Below are 10,158 nucleotides of genomic sequence, written 5' to 3'. Positions count from 1 at the left end.
CAATTTATAAAGAAAAGAGATTTAATTGGCTCATGGTTCTGCAGGCTGTACAGGAAGCATAGCAGCTTCTGCTTCTGGGGAGGTCTCGGGAAACTTTCAGTCATGGAGGAAGGTGAAAGGAAAGCAGGCATACTGTACATGGCCAGAGCAGGAAGAAGAAAAAGAGGCAGGGAAGGTGCCACCACTTTTAAACAACCATATCTCATGAGAACTTACTCACTATATAGTACCAAGGGGATATTACTGAACCATTCATAAGCATTTCATCCCATTATCTGATCACTTCCCACTAGGCCCCACCTCCAACACTACGGATTACAATTCGACATGAGATTTTGTGGGGACACAGATCTAAATCATATCAGTCTTGAGTTATTGGCTTCATCACCCTTGCTGCCCACAAATGTCACAAAGGAAATAACTTACCACACCCTGAAAACTACCTTTGGTATAAAAGAGGTGATAGAGTAGAGTGGAAATAGACCATAAACATACATCTAAAAAAGTGTCCCTCAGATATATTTGTACACAACTTCAAGCAATGAGCCTCTCATTAGGATAGGAAACCAAAGTTCAATTCTCAAGAAGTCACAAGTTCATTTACTCAATATGATTTTACAAAGTGACTACATGTTATCAGTTTCCACTTGCAGCTGTTTCTAAAAAAAAAAAACAGACATCTCTAGAGGGACCACCAATTCCTCCCAAATTTCTAACTGAAAGGACCTTTTGGGAATCAGCTTCCTTCTATACCTCTGAAAAGGTAACATCTTAAAGATCAAATATCTTTAACCTAGAGATTTATCATGATACCTAGCAATACTTGAATCCTAGACATACAACATAAGAGGGTACATTAAATTTTGAAGGTAGCTATGCTGCACAATACTTTAAAATTAAATAATTATACAGTATTGATTTATGCTTAAAATTCCAGTCTTAGGCTGGTGTGGTGGCTCATGCCTGTAATCTCAGCACTTTGGGAGGCCTAGGTGGCAGATCACCTGAGGTCAGGAGTTCAAGACCAGCCTGACCAACATGGTGAAACCCTATCTCTACTGAAAATACAAAAATTAGCTGGGCATGGTGGCGCATGACTGTAATCCCAACTACTCGGGAGGCTGAGGCACAATAATCGCTTGAACCCAGGAGGTGGAGGTTGTAGTGAACCGAGATAGTGCCACTGCACTCCAGCCTGGGCAACAAAGCGAGACTTCATCTCCAAAAAAAAAAAAAAAAAATCCAGTCTTAGATCAAGCTCGTTTTAGACCAGCATTGATGTTTTTGTCATCTCTCAGGACTCACAGAATTAGTTCAATAACTGCTTTGGAGTCTGAATGTATCCTAAACCTCTCACGGGAGTTGTTCACTTTAGCTGAGAAGAAGCTGTCAGGATCTATGTGCTACTTGGCTGCTGTTCCAAAGCAAGTGTTATTGTTTCCTGATGTCCATGCATGATTGACAGTGGTCTCCAAAGTCTTGCTCACCTTCTGGTAAGTGGAGCTGCCAAACACTGTCATTTATATTAGTGTGATGCTGGAATTCATCAGCCTTGAAGCCAACCGCAAAAAGTTGTTCTAGGTCACCTGGGACTCTTTGATCTCAAAATGTATTTGGTATCCAGCCAGCCAGTCCTTGTAACTCAGCAAGAGAGCACCTTGGATGAAAGGCCTGGAGGTGTCAAAACCCACGTTGCAGCCCAGGTTGATGTACTCTCACTTGTACCCTGTCTTGATTTTAGCATTTTTCCCCCAGTGTTAGGTGAGGAGGCTGAATCACAGGTCAACTTTAGTCCATGTAAAAAGCTCATCTTCTCCAGTAACTCTGCACCTAATGTCTTGTCAGTGTTCCACTTCTCTGTAAATGTCAGGCCATATTTGATCCATCTGTTCTTGGTTTCCAGACTACCTGTCACTTTGATGGCCTCAGGATTGGCTGAGCCTGAGCTTGTAACATCCAGTCTATTCCCATATTTTGTTTTCAAATGAAGCTTTATTAATCCTAATCTATACCACTTGGTGAAGACATCCCTGGTACATTTGTCAAGATCAGTGTACATGGGAGGGACAGCCGTATTCTGCTCAGTGGCAGCCACAGGAGGCTCAACAGGGTAAGGGGGTGGATTTTCCTATGCTGCTTTGAAGGTCATTCTATTCTTGTTTCTGGTGGTAATTACTCACTTACTAAGATGAATAACAACATTCATTTACATGTCTTCAAAACAACTTCCTCCCCACTCTTCTATCACATTATCATTCTTGAGTTTAAATAATAGAATTTTATTTCACTTCTTCTTTCCATGTGTGTTTCTCATGGTTTAAACAACAAAATTTTATTATTTTATTTATTCAAACTCATTTTCCCTATCTTGTGGCCTATTTCTGCATTTATTTTTCATCTTGCTGTAGCACTTCCTCTAAAAGTGTTTTTAGTGGTTTGCATGTGTGTGTGTGTGCATGCGCGTGTGTGTCTTAAGATTTTGAGGGCTGTAATACCAAAGAAAAAATCTTCATTCACCCTCGCAATTAAATAAAAGTCTAGATAGATATAAAATAACAGGTTTGCCTTTTTTCTTTGAACACTTTGAAAACATTTTCCATTGACTTCTTACATTTAATGTTATTGTTAAGAAGTCTTAGGCTATTCTCATTCCTGTGACTTATAGATAATGCTTTATGTTCTTTAGTATTTCAAAATTTTTCCTTGTTCATTGATATTCCCAAATTTTACTTTAATATTTAGGTTTTTAAAATCAATTCAGTTATCAAATTATGATACTTTTCATTGTGAAATCTTTAGTCTTTCTCTGATTTTGTAAAATTTGGAGTTATTATTTTTGCCATAAGTATTCTTCTCTTATTTGTACCTATATGCAGTACATGAATCATACAGATATTGACACTTCCTATGCCATCATTCATATTTCTTAACTTGTATACTCTCCTTTTCTGTACCTCTTCTTGGTATTTTTAGGAGAGTTTTTCCTGGCCTTCCAGCTCACTATGTTTTTTTCTTTAGTATTATTCTGTATGCTAATCAATTCATCTGTCAGGTACTTATTTTGACAATTATAATTTTCATATTTATTATCTCTCATTGGCTGTTATTTAACTTGTCATGAATTGGTGTGTTGAGAGAGTGTTGAGGATTAGTCTCGGGCAGAAAACCTCTAGAGCTCTAGCTGGACACAGTCATTCCCTAGTTGCCCACCCCACTGTGTATGGTGGTGAGACAGGAATTCTTGGGAGCAGTACATTTGTGCCTATTGCTATCTGCTTCCCACAGTGGCTGGGTTCTAATACTGTCCTAGTAATTACTCCACTACCACTGGTTGGTAGAATAATTGCCCTGCTGGAATAGGAAATGATCAGCTCAGAAAGATCTGGGGGAGAGAAAAGATCTCATTCAGAAAGCATTCTCTTACCTCTAATTTGCCTCTTCCTCTCTAAGCAGCTTCTGCTTCCCTGTGTTTGTTTCCTCATGTATTTATGACAGTTTTACAGGTTTTTTGATAGGCAAAATTTGTCTCTTGTTTATTTGGTATTTCCAAGGTACAGTTTAATAGTAAGAGCCTGAAGCCATCTTGTCAACAAATGTAAGTTTGTTAATGCAAAAAAAGTGCAAGTAAAACAAAATAAATCTGTGGGCTGAAACAGGATTATATGGCTTTTTTACTTTCATTTTTATTTTATTTTATTTTATTTTATTTTATTTTATATTTTATTTTTTGAGACGGAGTCTCGCTCTGTCGCTGCAAGCTCTGCCTCCCCGGGTTTATGCCATTCTCCTGCCTCAGCCTCCAGAGTAGCTGGGACTACAGGCACCCCCCACCACACCTGGCTAATTTTTTTGTATTTTTAGTAGAGACGGGGTTTCACCGTGTTAGCCAAGATGGTCTTGATCTCCTGACCTCGTGATCTGCCTGCCGCGGCCTCCCAAAGTGCTGGGATTACAGGCTTGAGCCACCGCGCCCGGCCGACTAGAGGGCTTTAAAAGACCAGACAGTGTCTGCCCAACCAGAAAAACTGTATTTTCAGAGCAGGTGTATGTGAAAGCAGAACAATCAGGGCCTGAGGAAACCACCGAGCATTTGCATATCTGAGGGTTCTCAACCTCACATGTCTGAAACAGCATCTGTATGCCTCCTGAGCTGGTCAGAAGGACAGTGTTACTGAAAATCTATGAGAAAGGACCAGCAGGGAAACATAGCAAATTGTCCACTGAATGAAGCTGCAAGCGAGAGAAGAATGAAAAGTGAGCACAGAGCAGTACGTCATCTTTTTTCACTCTGTAATTCTGAGGGTTTTTTGGCACCCGTCCATACCCCACTTCCCTGCTTTTTTTCAAATTCCTTCTCCCATATTTAATATATCCCCAAAAGCCACACCTTTCCCAACAACACTATAACCCATGCTTTATTTTATGCTCACAAGGAGCTTTCCAACATATGCATTGCCCATTACCAAGAGCTCTTCATTTTTCAGATGTTCAGCATCTCCAGTATTTATTACTTTCACTGCAGCTTCCACATCTTCAGGGCACGAGTATAATTTAAGACATGGAGTCTCAGGTTACAAAATCAATGGCATAAATTCGTAGCACTGCTGTACACCAACAACAACCAAGCTGAGAATCAAATAAAAAATGGAATCCCTTTTATAATAGCTGTAAAAACAAACAAACAACAACAATAACAACAAACCCTAGTAATATACTTAACCAAGGAGGTGGAAGATTTCTGCAAGGAGAACTACAAAATGCTGCTGAAAGAAATCATAGATGGCACATATAGATGGAAACACATCCCATGCTCATGGATTGGAAGAATGGTTATTTTCACAATTTTGTGATTGCCCAAAGTCACCTACAGATTTCATGCAAATTATATCAAAATACCATCACCATTTTTCACAGACTTAAAAAAAATCTTAAAATTCATATGGAACAACAACAAAAAAAGCCCAAATAGCCGAAGCAATCCTAAGCAAAAAGAACAAACCTGGAGGTATTACAAGACTTGAATTTATACTACAAGGCTATAGTTACTAAAACAGCATGGGCACTGGTATAAAAGTAGGCACATCATAACCAATGGAACAGAACAGAAAATCCAGAAATAAAGCCAAATGCTTACAACGAACTGATGTTCAACAAAACATACAAAAACATAAATTGGAGAGAGGACACCCTATTTAATAAATGGTGCTGGGAAAACTGGCTAGCCACGTGTAGAAGAATAAAACTGGATCCCTATCTCTCATCTTATACAAAAATCAACTCAGGATGAGTCAAAGACTTAATCTAAGACCTGAAACCATAAAAATTCTAGAAGATAACCTTGGAAAAACTCTTCTGGACATTGACCTAGGCAAAGAATTTATAACTAAGACCTCAAAAGCAAATGCAACAGAAACAAGGGTAAATAAATGGGACCTAATTAAACTAAAAAAGCTTCTGCACAGCAAAAGCAATAATCATCAGAGCAAACAGACAACCCACAGACTGGGAGAAAATATTTGCAAACTATCCATCTGACAAAGGACTAATATTTAGAACTACAAGGAACTCAGACAAATCAGCAAGAAAAAAAACTCATGAAAAAGTGAGCAAATGACATGTATAGACATTTCTAAAAAGAAGATATGCAAAAGGCCAACAAATATATGAAACAATGATCAACATCACTAAACATCAGGAAAATGCAAATTAAAACCACAATGAGATGCCACTTTACTTTTGCAAGAATGGCCATTATTAAAAAGTCAAAAAATAATAGATGTTGGCATGGATGTGGTGAAACGGGAACACTTACACACTGCTGGTGAGAATGTAAATTAGTACAACCTCTATGGAAAACAGTATGGAGATTTCTTAAAGAACTAAAAGTCCTAAGTCAGGAAACAACAGGTGCTGGAGAGGATGTGGAGATATAGGAACAATTTTACACTGTTGGTGGGACTGTAAACTAGTTCAACCATTGTGGAAGTCGGTGTGGCGACTCCTCAGGGATCTAGAACTAGAAATACCATTTGACCCAGAAATCCCATTACTGGGTATATACCCAAAGGATTATAAATCATGCTGCTATAAAGACACATGCACAAGTATGTTTATTGCGGCATTATTCACAATAGCAAAGACTTGGAACCAACCCAAATGTCCAACAATGATAGACTGGATTAAGAAAATGTGGCACATATACACCATGGAATACTATACAGCCATAAAAAATGATGAGTTCATGTCCTTTGTAGGGACATGGATGAAGCTGGAAACCATCATTCTCAGCAAACTATCCCAAGGACAAAAAACCAAATACCGCATGTTCTCACTCTAGGTGGGAATTGAACAATGAGAACACATGGACACAGGCAATGGGAACATCACACTCTGGGGACTATTGTGGGGTGGTGGGCGGGGGAGGGATAGCATTAGGAGTTATACCTAATGCTAAATGACGAGTTAATGGGTGCAGCACACCAACATGGCACATGTACACATATGTAACAAACCTGCACATTGTGCACACGTACCCTAAAACTTAAAGTATAATAATAATAATAAAAAGAACTAAAAGTAGATCTACCTTTAATTTCAGCATTCCCACTTACAGGGTATCTACCCAAAGGAAAATAAGTCATTATGTGAAAAAGACATATACACGTGTATGTTTATAGCAGCACAAGTCACAATTGCAAAGAGATGGATCCAATCTAAGTGCCCATCAACTAATGAGTGGGTAAAGAAAATGTGGTATACAGTATACCATGGAATAGTACTCAGCCATAAAAATGAATGAAATAATGTCTTTTGCAGCACTTGGGTGAAGCTGGAGGCCACTATTCTAATTGAAGTAACTCAGGAATGGAAAATCAAATACTGTATGTTCTCACTGAACAGTGGGAGCTAATCTATGAGTACACAAAGGCTTACAGAGTGGTATCGGGCATTGGAGACTCAGAAGAAGGAGGGTAGGAGGGGTATAAGGGACAAACCCCTACATATTGGGTACAATGTACACTAGTTGGGTGATGGGTGCACTAAAATCTCAGAATACACCACTATATAATTCATCTATGTAACCAAAAACCACTTATACCTCCAAACTATTGAAATAATAAAATATTAAGATATTTTTAAAAAAGACACAGAGCTAGGGAGAGAACATACAGAAGAAGAGTGGTCTCTCCCATGTTCTGTAGGTTGTATAGGTCCTCCTTTCTTGATTTTAGGTCAACTTTTTGCTTAGGAGTCCATTTTTCACTCTAAAATTATGTACAGAATGTGTCTACTAAGTACAGAGAAAGGAATTGTGTTTCTTAGCAAAGTTTTTATCTTCCCTTGTGTACAAATAAACAGTGATGCCAAAGGGTCTATTGTTTAATATAAATTTTAATCTGTTATCTAAAGTGTGTTGTTTCATTTTGGAAGGAATGGATCACTGGAGTGTGGTATTAAAAAAAAGCCGATTACATCACGTATAAAGTTTCCTATAAGATCAGAACAGAAATTTATTAAAAAGAAAGATTTCTGTTTTTCCTAGTAGAATTTGAAATGCATTGCTTCTACATTTTCTTGGAAATCTAAATCATCTCATTTTCTTTATTCTCAAATATCTCTGGAGACTGCATTGGAAGTGAGACCCAGCGTTTCTGCTAGACAATGGCCACAGACTTGGGCTCTGAGAAAACCTCAAAGATATCCAGATCCCAGGACCTCCATTCTCTTCCTGTTCCACATCTCATTCCAAGTCGTCCAGCTCATAAAATGCCAGCGGCAATGACCACAGTACCATGAGGCCTCCTCATTCAGCTATTTGAAAGGAGATTGTCTTAGTGACTGACTTGAAGGGGTCTATCAAACAGTAACCAAAAGCAAGGATCACAAACAGCCCTTCAGAATATTTTACCTAGATAGAAAGCAAGGAAGTAAGACTCCTCCAATGTTTGATCTCTACTTCCTCATATAGTATACAGAGCTCTTTTCTATAAGATTGTTTTGATTATATATCTCAACAGTAATGTATCATAAGCTGATAGACCCTCCACACAACCACTGGGATATCTCAGGGGAAATATTGCCAAGTTATTGTCTGACTGCATAGAGTAACAGCCTTTCATTTCTCTAAACTAGTAATGCTACTCAAAATGTTGACTTAAACACAAAGATGTTCATTGTAACACTGTTTATCATAATGAGTAATTGTCAATACTATAAAGGCCCTCAAATAAATCATTTACAAAATAAGTTTGTACGTTTTCAAACATACCAGGCAATACACAAATATCTTAGAATAATACTTAATGGCATGGAAACAAAACAAAATTATTAAAAGAAAAAATGAGATTACTGTTATCATTATTTTTAAATTGTATATTTATGTATACGTGAGCACATGCATAGAAAATATTCTGGCTGATGGATATTGAGATATTAGCAATTATCTCAGAGTTAATGGAATAAAAGTGATTTTTAATTATCTTTTTTTATTTCTCATGTTTCTAATTTTTCTATAATGGACACCCAAACACACACACAAACACGCACCATAGGTTCTTGTGGCCCTTCTCAGTTCTAAGGGGTTCAGGTTCAGGGTCCAGATTCTCAGATTTCAGCACAGGCAAGTCATATGTATGGATGTTAAGCATGTGGAGGAAAGTTAAATGGTTAAGTGACATCTCGTCATCAGATAGTTTCCATCTGAGACCAGAGAGGTCACTGGCAACTTAACCATCAGTCCAGACCTTGAATTTCTGAAAGCCTGCAGTTCCCACCAGATTTAGGCAAGCCAGAAATATGTAAAGTAATTCTTAACAGATAAACGTGAGTTTGAGGTGGTTGTTTGTGCGGGGAGTCACTGATCGGAGATACATTAAGTGCCTGTGTTGCCATGTATACTTTAATATATTCCTCTGGAGCAATTTACTCCAGAGTTACTATTAATAAAGGGAGTATGTACTATCTCCCAAGGATGGTTGGGTGTAAGTAATAGCTAAGAGTAATTTTTCACAGCTGGATGCAGTGGCTCACCACTGTACTCCCAGCACTTTGGGAGGCCAAGGCTGGAGGATCGCTTGAAGTATCCGATGAAGGAGTTTGAGACCAGCTTGTGCAACATAGTGAGACCTCATATCTACCGAAGATTTAAAAAAAAAATTAGCTGGGTGTAGTGGCACAGACCTGTGGTCCCAACTACTTGGGAGGCTGAAGTGGGAGGATCACTTGGGTCCAGGAGGTCAAGGCGGCAGTAAGCTGTGATTGTGCTACTGTACTGCAGCCTGGATAATGGAGTAAGACTCTATCTCAATAAATAAATAAATAAATAAAAGGGTAGTTCCCCATTTCTAGGGTGGTACCAGATGCTGCTATGAAGTTCATTTTGGATCTCTTGAACCAATGGCTCATGCATGATTGGCTAGGAGGAATACACTAGGAGGTTGTCTAGGTGAACTCCTTTCAAGCCTCTTGGTTCATGGACTTTTATTTTTAAGTTAGCATTTAGAATGTTTCAACCTAAATTTATATACCAGTGTATCTTGTTTTATTGTGCTTTGCAAATACTGTGTTTCTTAAACATTGAAGGTTTGTGGCAACCCTGCATTCAGAAAGTCCGCTTGTGCGATTTTTCCCACAGCATGTGCTCACTTTGTATCTCTGTGTCACATTTTGGTAATTCTCAAAATATTTCAGACTTTTTCATTATTATTATATATGTTATGATTATCTGTAATTAATGATCTATTGTAATTGTTTTGGGGCTCCACAAAACCATACCCACATAAGATGGTGAACATAACTGACAAACGTGTGTTTTCTGGCTGCACCACAGACTGGCCTTTCCCCTGTTTCTCTCTTTCTCCTTGGGCCTCCCTATTCCCTGAGACAAAAAATATTGAAACGAGTTTAATTAATATCGTTACAATGCCCTTTAAGTGTTCAAGTGAAAGGAGGAGTCACATGTCTTTCACTTTAAGTCAAAATCTGGAACTGACTAAGCTTAGCAAAGAAGGCATGTCAACAGCTGAGATGGGCCAAAAGCTAGGCCTCTGGTGCCAGTTAGCCAAGTTGTGAATGCAAAGGAAAAGTTATTGAAGGAAATTAAATATTCTACTGCAGTGAACACACGCATAATAAGAAAGCAATACAGCCTCATTGCTG

At 38.4% G+C, this 10,158-nt stretch overlaps 1 pseudogene; it reads right to left on the bottom strand.

Annotated features, from left to right (window-relative positions):
• Window positions 1–1,301: 1,301 nt before the first annotated feature.
• Window positions 1,302–4,412, bottom strand: LOC100614619 (voltage-dependent anion-selective channel protein 1-like; annotated as a pseudogene).
• Window positions 4,413–10,158: the final 5,746 nt, after the last annotated feature.

The sequence above is a fragment of the Pan troglodytes genome, chromosome 1 (genome assembly GCF_028858775.2).
Source record: "Pan troglodytes isolate AG18354 chromosome 1, NHGRI_mPanTro3-v2.0_pri, whole genome shotgun sequence".
Classification (NCBI taxonomy): domain Eukaryota; kingdom Metazoa; phylum Chordata; class Mammalia; order Primates; family Hominidae; genus Pan; species Pan troglodytes.
The sequence above is the reverse complement of the archived record's forward strand: the minus strand, read 5'-3'. Positions and strand labels throughout refer to the sequence as shown.